We start from the raw sequence: 13296 nt of genomic DNA on the forward strand, positions 1-13296 counted from the left end.
TCTATACATTTTGAGATCTGAGAAAATAAATTGTGTTATTTGTAATATTACATAAGATACAACTTTGCATACCTTGTTTTCTTGCATGGAGGAAACATCAAGAATGAAAATTAGAAAATTGATAATTTAAAGTAATTATTACCAAGGAGAAAATGGGACTTTCTTCATATACATTGAAGTTGATGATGGGGTTGTACATTAGGGGTAGGCCCACAAACCTGCATCCCAGGGCCCACCTAAGACCTCACATGGATACCAATGTCCCTAAAGCTATCGGTGCACTCACGGTCTGACTCGGGCAAACAGGTTCTCACTCGATTCATCTTCTGTCAGTCGGACGTGCCCCGACAATCGGACTATAGCAAGGTGTGGATGAAAAAGAGACTGTAACGGCCACAGACTTAAAATATCACATGAAGTGAAGTGAAGACGAGCATTACGAGTAACGCTTGAGTTAGAGATGTTGTTACTAGTAACTTCCGTAGTTAGTAGCATTAACTCACCTTCTAATGGCGCTCAGTCGGTCGTGGCGCACTCTTTATAAGCCGCACCCGAGCTCCTGGACGAGGGTTGAGCATTCTGTAATGTCACACCCCTCATAAGCAAACACCCCTCATAAGCAAACACTAGTGAAAGGACGTAGATGTCGCCTAGAGGGGGTGAATAGGTTCTTTAAAATAATTATGGTCTAGGATTGAACAAATGCGGAATAATACTAACGTTTAATTAGTCAAGAAGAAAACCAAAAACAACTAGGTTCACCTATGTGCACCATCAAGTTATGCTAAGAAGGATAACCAACTAAGTGATAACAAGATATATAACAAGAAACAATATGGCTATCACAAAGTAAAGTGCATAAGTAAAAGGCACGGGTAAGAGATAACCGAGGCACAAGAGACGATGATGTATCCCGAAGTTCATACCCTTGTGAATGGTAATGTCCGATTTGAGCGGTGTGGAGGCACAATGATCCCCGAGATTCCACTAAGGCCATCAAAATCTCCTCACGCCCTTGCACAATGCAAGATGCCATGATTCCACTAAGGGTCCCTTGAGGGCGGTCACTGAACCCGTACAAATTGCTCAGGGCAATCTCCAAAAACTAATTGGAGACCCTGATGCTTGCCCGAGCTTTACACCACAATGATTGAGCCTCGAGGCACCACCAAGCTGCTAGGACGCCAAAGCCCCCAATAAGAACAAGCTCCTAGGTACCAAGCACCCAAGAGTAATAAGCTTCTCAAACTTCGATTTCACGTATAACCATCGAGAATTCAAACCTATACACCAAAGTCAATGGCAAGGGCAAACAGAGTCCCCAAGTTCTTCTCTCCCAAATCCCTCCACAACAACTAATGCTATGGAAAAATGAGAGGAAGAACGAAGAAGAACATGAATAACTCACCGATCTAGATCCAAGGGGTTCCCCTCACAAAGAGGATAAAGTGATTGGTGGAAATGTGGATCTAGATCTCCTCTCTCTTTCCCCTCAAGAACTAGGAAGAAACATTGGAAGGATTGAGAGTTAGAAAGCTCAAAGAAGGTCAACAATGAGGCCGAAGACGAGCTCAATGGTTGGGGAGCAATGGGGGAAGAAGACCTCCTTTTATAGTGCTCCCCAAATGCAACCGATGTTGTAGCGACCCAACTCAAGACAAGTCAAGCCTCTGGTGTTTCCGTACCATCCCAAGATCATGCTGGTACACACTCAGTACATCAATGTGTATATCAAGAGTTCAATCAGACAGCTTTATTAATCGAAACCTCATAACGAGTACTTTATTATAATAATTGATTACAATAAAGTGGCTGAAGGCCATCTCATGAGATATCTAACGAAGACTAGCGGAAGCATCAGGTAGACGAGTCCATCCGACTCCAGGGCATGTCGTTGAGCGTAGATCGTAGCCTCACTCCTGGTCGGAAAAGTACTCTGCAACATGATACGTTGCAGCCGTGTAGGTCAGCATATGGAATATGTCGGCAAGTCATCAAAGAGAGGGGGTAAAATAATAATCAACTATCTCTACATGTATATTTGGCAGGTGGGGCTATAAGTTTTGCATAAAGCCAATTTTATCCGACAACAAGAGGGGCTGGAAGCAAAATATTTCTACATTGTTTGTTGTTAACGAGATGGTTCCGCCAACCAATTCTCGTACCCGAGTTGTTGTTAACACCCACATCATTATTAAGTTGTGTCGAGAGTTCAGGGGAATTTCAATGCCTTCGGCTCAAGTTGTCCATGACCGTGGACACGGCTAATCGATTAGGTTTGGCACTCTGCAGAGTTTTGCACACGTTCCCCACAAGATTTGATCGCCTTCGTGTATGTCCTTGCCCTTCAGGGTGTTCGAAGACCGGATGATCAAAACATGGTCTTTCAACGGGTCCCTCTGAATCCCTGTCGGTGCTCATCCATTCCTACCGTTCTTCTACATCTTCTTGCACCGCCTGTCCAGAGTCGCCATGTTGTCCAACCAAGCCAGAGCCCATAATGACTTGTGGTTGTGCAGGTAAGCCTTGGGTCTTGAAGCCTCCGTCCGTCTCTTCGAGCCTAGGTGAAGCTTTCCGCAAGATGTCATGGCCGTCTCGAGCATCCCGGGTCATCCACTGGTTTCTCCAGGGAGCCGATCAACCGCCCTTCACCTAGAGTTGCATTGCATCACGAGGTCTTGAAAATCTTGTCTTAACCGGTCTTGGTTATTTAATCAACCTCGCATCACTCGTGTTATGCACTCAACCAAAATCCCGTCTACTCAAGCATAGCAATATGAAATTTGTCGTCCCGGGGCCAAGTATCGGGGTTGTTGTGTGCCTACCACATGATACTACAACCTATACTAAAATGTCCAAGTACCTAAGCAGCATGCAATTGGGCAAAGAAAGGTGAAACTACCATGCATCGAAAAAAACATAGGAAATAGTATGATCAAAATGACCTGCCTTGATGATAGTTGTCTTGATCGAGCGCTTCTAAGTAACAAGCTTCGCACTCCGGGCGATCTACCGATACAAACAAATACACACCATAAGCACTACAATCAAACAACAAGTAAAATAACATCACAAGTAAAAAGTTGCGATGGCCTAAGTGAAAGAATTCACTACACGTCACTAAGGCAGAAACTTGTTTCTGTTAAAAACCCAAGTAAAAATATCAAAAAAAAAATTAAACTTCTACCACAGTAAGATATAATCACTAGGAAGCATTAGCAAAAAGAATCAAATCAAAATCATTTTTTAAACTCCTGGAATAAGCAAAACAAAGTTTAAACTAAATCTGATCTAATTCAAGTTTAAACTAAATTTGAAAATTTGGCTAAGGGGGTGAGTGTTGCGGGGAAAACTAACAAGCGGCCGCTATTTAACCAAAACCTACGGCTAAATAATAAGTGGGGCAGAAAACCGTTCGGGTTTTTTTATTTAAAAACCGAAGAGGTAACTAAGATCTAATCTAGCGCGTTGGTGCAAGATCTAACGGCTAACAGGGGGGTGGGATGCTCATCGTGGTGCTGGTGCTCCGGCGAGGCCAAAGTGGAACGGCGATGGGGAGGCAGCTCCAGGGGTCTCCGGCGGCGGCGGAAGCTCCAGTCGATGCGTACGAGGGCGGTGGGCACGCCGGTGGTGCGAGGAGAGGTCGGGGATGTCGAGGAGGAGTGGGGCCGTGGCAATGGCGCGGTGGCTGTGGCGAACTTCGGCGAGGTCTGGCGGCGAGCTCACGGCACGGCGAGGGTGTCTCGGGGGTGGAACGGGTCGAGGAGGGGTAGGGGAGCTTTTATAGGGGGAGATGAGTGCTCGGGGGGGAAGGGGCAGGGAGATCGAGGAGGATCCGGCGGTGGTCCGGCAGACTTGGAAGGGAATCGGGGGGAGGAAAGGAAAGAGAGGGAGAGAAGGAAAGGGGTGACCGACTCGGGGTGGGTTCGGGCGGTGGGGCCCGCTAGCAGGGAGAGGGGTGCTGGGGGGGCTCGGTCGGTCGGCCGATCCGAAGGATTTCGGTCCCGGGTCAGGCGGGATTCGGCCCAATCCCTTAAATGCCGCCCGCGGCGGTTTCCTAATAAAGAAAAAAAAACGCTATCTTTCCTATTTTTCAAAAACAAAAAGTAAAAATAATAAAAAGGAATAAAATAAAATCCAAATATAGGGGTATTATATACCAAAATTATCAGCAGAAAAAATAGAATTTGTTTAACATTTTTCGACGACCAAAATAAAAACTTTTTAAATTTTTTTTCTTCAGAAAATCCCCTAAATGCTTTATTTCTTTTTGGCAATTATTTTCACGATAAAAGTTTGGCTTTCTTGGCTCCAAATATTTCAGATATGCCTCACATTTTGGAGGGTCATTTTCCTCCGCTCTCTCTTGCGTGCAAGAGATTATTTCCCGGCACTTCTCGTGCGAAGAAAAAAATAGAAATGCAAAAGCAAAAGTCGAAAAAATTCAAATGCAAACTTTGTTTAAATCGATATGCATAGATGCTTAGCTACAATGTAAAACATTCCCAATTAGGAAAATTGGAATGTTACAAACCTACCCACCTTAAGATGAATCTCGCCCTCGAGATTCGGGTTGGCTAGAAAATAGGTGCGGGTGGTCTCGACGAAGATCCTCTTCTCGTTCCCAGGTGGCTTCTTCCTCGGTGTGGTGGCTCCACAACACCTTGCAGAACTTGATGATCTTGCTGCGGGTAACTCTCTTGGCAGTCTCGAGAATCCTGACGGGTTTCTCCTCATACGTCGGATCACTGACAAGCTGTATGGCCTCTAGGGGCACTGTATCTCTCAACGGAACATCGACCATCTCAGCGTGGCATTTCTGCAACTGGGAAACATGGAAGACATCATGAACTCCGGACAATCCTTCCGGCAGTTCTAGTTTATATGCAACTTCGCCTCTACGTTCAAGAATTTTGTAGGGGCCAATGAATCGGGGTGCTAACTTTCCTTTCACACCGAATCTCTTGATTCCTCGAAGTGGAGACACCCGAAGATATGCTCGGTCTCCCACTTCGTATGTTACTTCCTTGCGTTTCCTGTCAGCATAACTTTTCTGCCTGAACTGAGCTATCTTGAGTCGGTCACGAATTAGCTTGACCTTCTCTTCAGAATCTCGGATAAGGTCGGGACCAAAAAGTTGTCGGTCTCCAACTCCATCCCACATCAACGATGTTCTGCACCTCCTTCCGTATAGAGCTTCGAAAGGGGCCATCTTCAGACTGGTCTAGTAGCTGTTGTTGTATGAGAACTCGGCATAAGGCAAATTGTCATCCCAACTAGACCCATAATCTAGTGCGCAAGCTCTCAACATGTCCTGCAGAATCTGATTGACTCTCTCGGTCTGTCCATATGTCTGTGGGTGAAAAGTTGTACTGAACTCCAATCTCGTTCCCAAGGTTTCATGCAGTTGGTGCCAAAATTTTGATGTGAACTGAGTCCCTCTATCTGACACAATGCTCTTCGGTACTCCGTGCAGACATACGATCCTGGTCATATATATCTTGGCCAGCTTGGCACTCGTGTAAGTAGTCTTCACAGGAATGAAGTGAGCTACCTTGGTCAAACGATCGACCACAACCCAAATAGAATCATAGCCAGAACGGGTCCTGGGTAATCCTGTGATGAAGTCCATACCAAGCTTTTCCCATTTCCACTCGGGTATCGGCAAAGGTTGGAGCAAACGTGCTGGCTTCTGATGCTCGGCTTTTACTCGCTGACAAACGTCGCATATTGCTACGAACTCAGCAGTGTCTTTCTTCATTCCTGTCCACCAGAAACTTTCTTTCAGATCCAGATACATCTTGGTGTTTCCGGGGTGTATCGAGTATGGGGAATCATGGGCCTCCTGAATTATCAACTTCCTGAGTTCGGGATCATTGGGCACATAAATGTGATCCTCAAACCATAAAGTTCCGTGTTCATCCTCACGAAAACCTTTAGCCTTCCCGTCTTTCATTTTCTGCTTAATCTCAGCTATCTCCTTGTCTGATTTCTGTGCTTCGCGGATCTTTTCTGTCAAAGTGGACTGAATTTCTAGTGTGGCAACAAATCCTCTTGGAACTATTTCCAATTTGAGCTCTCGGAGGTTATCGGCTAACTCCTGGGGTAATCCTCCAGCTACGAGTGCGTTCACATAACTCTTACGGCTCAATGCATCGGCTACAACATTTGCCTTGCCTGGGTGATAATGCAATCTCATGTCATAGTCCTTGATCAATTCTAACCATCGCCTCTGTCTGAGGTTCAAATCCTTCTGTGTGAAGATATATTTCAGGCTCTTGTGATCAGTGTAAACGTCACAACTATTTCCGATCAGGAAATGTCTCCAGGTCTTGAGAGCGTGCACTACGGCTGCTAGTTCCAAGTCATGCGTGGCATAATTCAACTCATGGGGTCTGAGCTGTATGGATGCATAGGCTACAACTTTACCTTCTTGCATGAGCACTCCTCCAAGTCCTTGACGAGAAGCGTCGCAGTAAAACTGGAAATCCTTCCGAATGTTCGGCAATATCAGCCCTGGGGCTGTAACCAGACGTTTCTTTAACTCTTGAAAACTGGTTTCACATTCCTCAGTCCAAACATACTTGGACTCCTTCTTCAACAACTCTGTCATGGGCTTGGCGATCTTTGAGAAATTCTCAATGAACCTCCGGTAATATCCGGCAAGTCCGAGGAAACTGCGGATCTCCTTGACTGACGTGGGTGCTACCCATTCGGTGACTGCTGCGACCTTGGCAGGGTCCACTGCTATTGCTTCTCCTGAGATGACGTGTCCGAGGAATCTGACTTCCTTCAACCAAAACTCACATTTTCTAAACTTTGCATACAACTTATGCTCTCGAAGTTTCTCCAGAACTAGAGCAGATGTTCCTTGTGTTCCTCTTCGTTCTTGGAGAATATCAGTATGTCATCGATGAACACCACGACAAACTTGTCCAAGTATTCCATAAATACCTTGTTCATCAGATTCATAAAATATGTCGGAGCATTAGTCAGTCCAAATGACATGACCGTTTACTCATACAAGCCATACCGAGTGGTGAAGGCTGTCTTGGGTATATCCTGTTCACGAATCTTCAACTGATGATACCCGGATCGAAGATCGATCTTGGAGAATATTCGAGCTCCAACTAACTAGTCAAACAGATCATTGATCATCGGCAAGGGGTACTTGTTCTTGATGGTCACCTCGTTCAATGCACGATAATCGACAACCATTCTCAAGGACTTATCCTTCTTTTCAACCAAGAGCACTGGGGCTCCCCAAGGTGAAGAACTTGGGCGAATATTCCCTTTGTCCAACTACTCCTTAATTTGCTTCTTGATTTCTACCAAGTCATTTGCAGGCATCCGATAGGGTCTCTTGGATATCGGGGTTGTTCCGGGTAATAGCTCAATCAGGAACTCAATCTCTCTATCAGGTGGCATGCCCGACAATTCCTCCGGAAATACATCTAGGTACTCCTGTACAATCGGTACTTCCTCCTGGACTACTCCCGTGAGAGAGTTTACTCGTTTACTCCGTGTCGGGGGCTGAGACACGTACTTAATCCACTTTTGCTCGCGGGTGGTGAGCAAAATAGACTTAAGGGCACAATCAATATTCCCTTCATACTTGGCCAACCAATCCATGCCTAGGATTACATCCAATCCCTGGGACTCTAATACGATGAGGTCGGTGGGAAAATTATGGTTCCCGATGTTGAGACTCAAAGCATGGCATCCTATCCCGGCTGTCATCATGCCTCCTGGGGAACTGACCTTAATAGGCTGGCTGAGGGTTCTAGTTGGCAAACTATACTTTTCCACAACTACCCTTGATATGAATGAATGCGTTGCACCAGAATCAAAAAGTACCAATACTGGACGTGAATTTAGCAAAAACTTACCAACCACAGTATCGAGGTGATCATAGACCTCTTCAACATCAATGTGATTCACCTGAGCTCGAGGAAAAGGATTGGGATTCTTTGCTGCAGAGTTGCCGTTGCCGTTTCCATTTCCCTGCTTGTTCTGGGGATATTCAGTGGCATAGTGTCCCGTCTTCTGACACTTGAAGCAGGTGATGTGATTCAGATCCTTCTGAGCTGGAGCTGAATGCTGCTGAGTGCCGGTACCGCCATTCTTGAAGTTGCTGTTGTTGTGGTGGTTCCCATTTCCTCCATGGTTGTCCACTGGGTGGTTATGCTGGGTGTGTTCTCCAAACTTACCGGATCCAGTCCCGGTATTCCCTGAATAGGGGGTGTAGCGAGGCTTCTGCTGAGTGCCGGAGTTGAACTTTCCATTCCCATACTTCTGCTTGCGGTTCGTCATCTGCTGGTGTTTCCCCTACAAGATGAGGGCCTTATCTACCAGCTCCTAGTAGTTGTTGAAGGTGGCTACAGTCAGCTGAATGCTCAGCTCATCATTGAGTCCCTCCAAGAACTTTTCCTGCTTGGCCGCATCATCGGCCACATCTCCAGGTGCATAGCAGGCGAGCATGCTGAATTCATCCACATACTGAGCCACAGAGCGATTTCCCTGGCGTAAGTTGCGAAACTCACGCTTCTTCAGACTCATTGCACCAGCTCAGACATGTGCGGTACGGAAGGCTTGCTTGAACTGCTCCCAAGTGACTCTAGCAATGGGGTATGTGGTGGTGTAGTTCTCCCACCATGCAGCTGCAGGGCCTTCAAGTTGATGCGCGGCAAAGCGCACCATCTCAGCTTCAGTACAACCAGTAGTGATAAGTTCCTGCTCCATCTTGCGGAGCCAATCATCTGCCACAATGGGCTCAATGCTGCTGGAGAAAGTCGGAGGGTTCAACCTCAGGAAACGGGTGAGATTGTCGGCCTGGGGTGGATGATGGTTGTTGTTATTGTTCTGGATCTGGATGATCAGCTGCATCAGGGTGTTCTGTTGATGAATCAACTGGGTGAGTTTCGACGGAAAGTTGGAAGTAGGGGCACGTCTCGGAGGCATCTGATGTTTGTAGAGGGGTGAGATTAGCATAGAATAATGGTCTAAGACTAATTACACTACCCATATGAAATGCAACAAACAAGTATCACACCACACATTTTATTCAATACCATCACAAAGGTGCACACGGGGATACAAAAATCGATAACCTAAACATCGGCCTAAGCATTTAACGATAAAATAAATTTGGTGGTCTAGTCTAAGTGTCCTCCTGAGAAAAGCATGGTGGTGGGTCCTTCGGTGGAGCTTTCTTCATAGTCCTCGTCATTGCTGATCAAGGGGGCTACGTCACCTTCGGGATGATGGTTCTCGCCCATGTCCAGTTCCTCCTCCAGGTATGCAACTCGAGTCTTCAGCTTCTCGATCCTCTCCACAAAGTCCTTCACCTCCAGTTCGTGCTCATAGTGGGCTTCCCGGGCTGCTTCTTTGAGTTCGAGTTCGCGGAGCGACAGTTGCTTGATCTTCCTGGCGTCCTTGATCACACGATGCTCCAGAGTCCTGCTGTGCTTCTCCAAGGTCTGGGCATAGGATAGGAGAGCGTCCTTGGTCCTGCTTGAGATGATTTCTCCATCTTCTCTTCTCTGGGATACCGTGAATAGGTCCGGTGAAATAGGGAAGCCTTTGTACACTTCCTTGATACATCCCAGTGCACAATGGACCGCGATGTCCCTTCCGAGAATCCTGTTGGGTGCGATGAACTTGAAATCCACCGGCTCAATGCGTGGCTCGAATGTCCTTCCGGGAACGTGCACCTCGATCTTGTAGCGTGAATCCTTCGGGTAAGACGAAGTCGGCTTCCCTGTGATAGTCGGCAGAGCAATCCTCAAGTCCTCGGTGATCTGTACCACCTCCTTTCCAAAAGGCATAGTGGTGTCGGGCTGGCAAAACTCCGTGAACTTAACGGCGATGAAGGTGGCCATCAAAAACATGGGAAAATCGGAGAGAAGTCAGAAATGATCAGAAGAGGAAATAGAGGACTTATAGACATAAGAAAATAGTTTTCTTCCTAAGGATTTTCCATTCCTAGAGGTTACGTCCTACGGTCAGCGTGTGCTCTGAATACCATTTCTGTAGCGACCTTACTCAAGATGAGTCAAGCCTCTGGTGTTTCCGTACCATCCCAAGATCATGCTGGTACACACTCAGTACATCAATGTGTATATCAAGAGTTCAATCACACAGCTTTATTAATCGAAACCTCATAACGAGTACTTTATTACAATAATTGATTACAATAAAGTGGCTGAAGGCCATCTCATGAGATATCTAACGAAGACTAGCGGAAGCATCAGGTAGACGAGTCCATCCGACACTAGGGCATGTCGTTGAGCGGTAGATCGTAGCCTCACTCCTGGTCGGAAAAGTACTCTACAACATGATATGTTGCAGCCGTGTAGGTCAGCATATGGAATATGCCAGCAAGTCATCAAAGAGAGGGGGTAAAATAATAATCAACTATCTCTACATGTATATTTGGCAGGTGGGGCTATAAGTTTTGCATAAAGCCAATTTTATCCTACAACAAGAGGGGCTGGAAGCAAAATATTACTACATTGTTTGTTGTTAATGAGATGGTTCCGCCAACCAATTCTCGTACCCGAGTTGTTGTTAACAACCACATCATTATTAAGTTGTGTCGAGAGTTCAGGGGAATTTCAATGCCTTCGGCTCAAGTTGTCCATGACCGTGGACACGGCTAATCGATTAGGTTGGTCACTCTGCAGAGTTTTGCACACGTTCCCCACAAGATTTGATCGCCTCCGTGTATGTCCTCGCGCTTCAGGGTGTTCGAAGACCGGATGATCAAAACATGGTCTTTCAACGGGTCCCTCTGAATCCCTGTCGGTGCCCATCCATTCCTACAGTTCTTCTACATCTTCTAGCACCGCCTGTCCAGAGTCGCCACGTTGTCCAACCAAGCCAGAGCCCATAATGACTTGTGGCTGTGCAGGTAAGCCTTGGGTCTTGAAGCCTCCGTCCATCTCTTTGAGCCTGGGTGAAGCTTTCCGCAAGACGTCATGGCCGTCTCCAGCATCCCGGGTCATCCACTGGTTTCTCCAGGGAGCCGATCAACCGTCCTTCACCTAGAGTTGCATTGCATCATGAGGTCTTGAAAATCTTGTCTTAACCGGTCTTGGTTATTTAATCAACCTCGCATCACTCGTGTTATGCACTCAACCGAAATCCCGTCTACTCAAGCATAGCAATATGAAATTTGTCGTCGCGGGGCCAAGTATCGGGGTTGTTGTGTGCCTACCATATGATACTACAACCTATACTAAAATTTCCAAGTACCTAAGCAGCATGCAATTGGGCAAAGAAAGGTGAAACTACCATGCATCAAAAAAACATAGGAAATAGTATGATCAAAATGACTTGCCTTGATGATATTTGTCTTGATCGAGCGCTTCTAAGTAACAAGCTTCGCACTCCGGGTGATCTACCGATACAAAGAAATACACATCATAAGCACTACAATCAAACAACAAGTAAAATAACATCACAAGTAATAAGTTGCTATGGCCTAAGTGAAAGAATTCACTACACATCACTAAGGCAAAAACTTGTTTCTGTTAAAAACGCAAGTAAAAATATTAAAAAAATTGAAACTTCTACCACAGTAAGATATAATCACTAGGAAGTAGTAGCAAAAAGAATCAAATCAAAATCATTTTTTGAACTCCTGGAATAAGCAAAACAAGGTTTAGACTAAATCTGATCTAAAAACCCAAGTACAAATTATATGTTTTAAAAACTACAGAAAAATTGGGATCTACTGACAAAGAATCAACCTCATTGGACTTCTGGATCAAAAGCTATGGTCAAAACAAACTTGAAACTTTTCTGTTTTTGGAACTAAACAGAAAAAGAAAACAGGTTCTAACCGAATACGTGGCAGTCCCTGATTCGCTAAGGGGGTTAGTGCTGCGGGGAAAACTAACAAACAACCCCTATTTAACCAAAACCTACGGCTAAATAATAAGTGGGGCAGAAAACCGTTCGGGTTTTTTTTTATTTAAAAACCGAAGGGGTAACTAAGATCTAATCTAGCGCGTTCGTGCAAGATCTAACGGCTAACAGGGGGGTGGGATGCTCACCGTGGTGTTGGTGCTCCGGCGAGGCTTCTCCGGCGAGGCCGAAGTGGAACGGTGATGGGGAGGTAGCTCCGGGGGTCTCCGGCGGCGGCGGAAGCTCCAGTCGATGCGGACGAGGGCGGCGGGCACGCCGGTGGCGCGAGGAGAGGTCGGGGATGTCGGGGAGGAGTGGAGCCGTGGCAATGGCGCGGTGGCTGTGGCAAACTTCGGAGAGGTCTGGCGGCGAGCTCACGGCACGGCGAGGGTGTCTCGGGGGTGGAACAGGTCGAGGAGGGGTAGGGGAGCTTTTACAGGGAGAGATGAGTGCTCGGGAGGGAAGGGGCAGGGAGATCGAGGAGGATCCGGCCATGGTCCGGCGGACTTGGAAGGGAATCGGGGGGGAGGAAAGGAAAGAGAGGGAGAGAAGGAAAGGGGTGACCGACTCGGGGTGGGTTCGGGCGGTGGGGCCCGCTGGCAGGGAGAGGGGTGCCGGGGGGGGGGGGGGGCTCGGTCGGTCGGCCGATCCGAAGGATTTCGGTCCTGGGTCAGGCGGGATTCGGCCCAATCCCTTAAATGCCGCCCGCGGCGGTTTCCTAATAAAGAAAAAAAACGCTATCTTTCCTATTTTTCAAAAACAGAAAGTAAAAATAATAAAAAGGAATAAAATAAAATCCAAATATAGGGGTATTATATACCAAAATTATCAGCAGAAAAAATAGAATTTGTTTAACATTTTTCCACGACCAAAATAAAAACTTTTTTAAAATGTCTTTCAGAAAATCCCATAAATGCTTTATTTGTTTTTGGCAATTATGTTCACGATAAAACTTTGGCTTTCTTGGCTCCAAATATTTCAGAGATGCCTCACATTTTGGAGGGTCATTTTCCTCCGCTCTCTCTTGCGTGCAAGAGATTATTTCCAGGCACTTCTCGTGCGAAGAAAAAAAATAGAAATGCAAAAGCAAAAGTCGAAAAAATTCAAATGCAAACTTTATTTAAATCGATATGCATAGATGCTTAGCTACAATGTAAAACATTCCCAATTAGGAAAATTGGGATGTTACAGATGTGCACTTGTCGTGCACAAGCGGTGCTACTGTTTGGCCGAGCGGCACTACAGCTGGATCGGTACTTTCAAGGAAAAACGAGCGAAACGGGAGAGACCTCGAGGCAGTATTGCCGCCAGAGCGGTACAATCGCTCCTGTAAGTGGTACTTCCTGTTAGCATTGAAACACACCCAGTCGAGTAAGAATGAGGGGA

This window comes from Hordeum vulgare, chromosome 4H, assembly GCF_904849725.1.
Source record: "Hordeum vulgare subsp. vulgare chromosome 4H, MorexV3_pseudomolecules_assembly, whole genome shotgun sequence".
NCBI classification, from domain to species: domain Eukaryota; kingdom Viridiplantae; phylum Streptophyta; class Magnoliopsida; order Poales; family Poaceae; genus Hordeum; species Hordeum vulgare.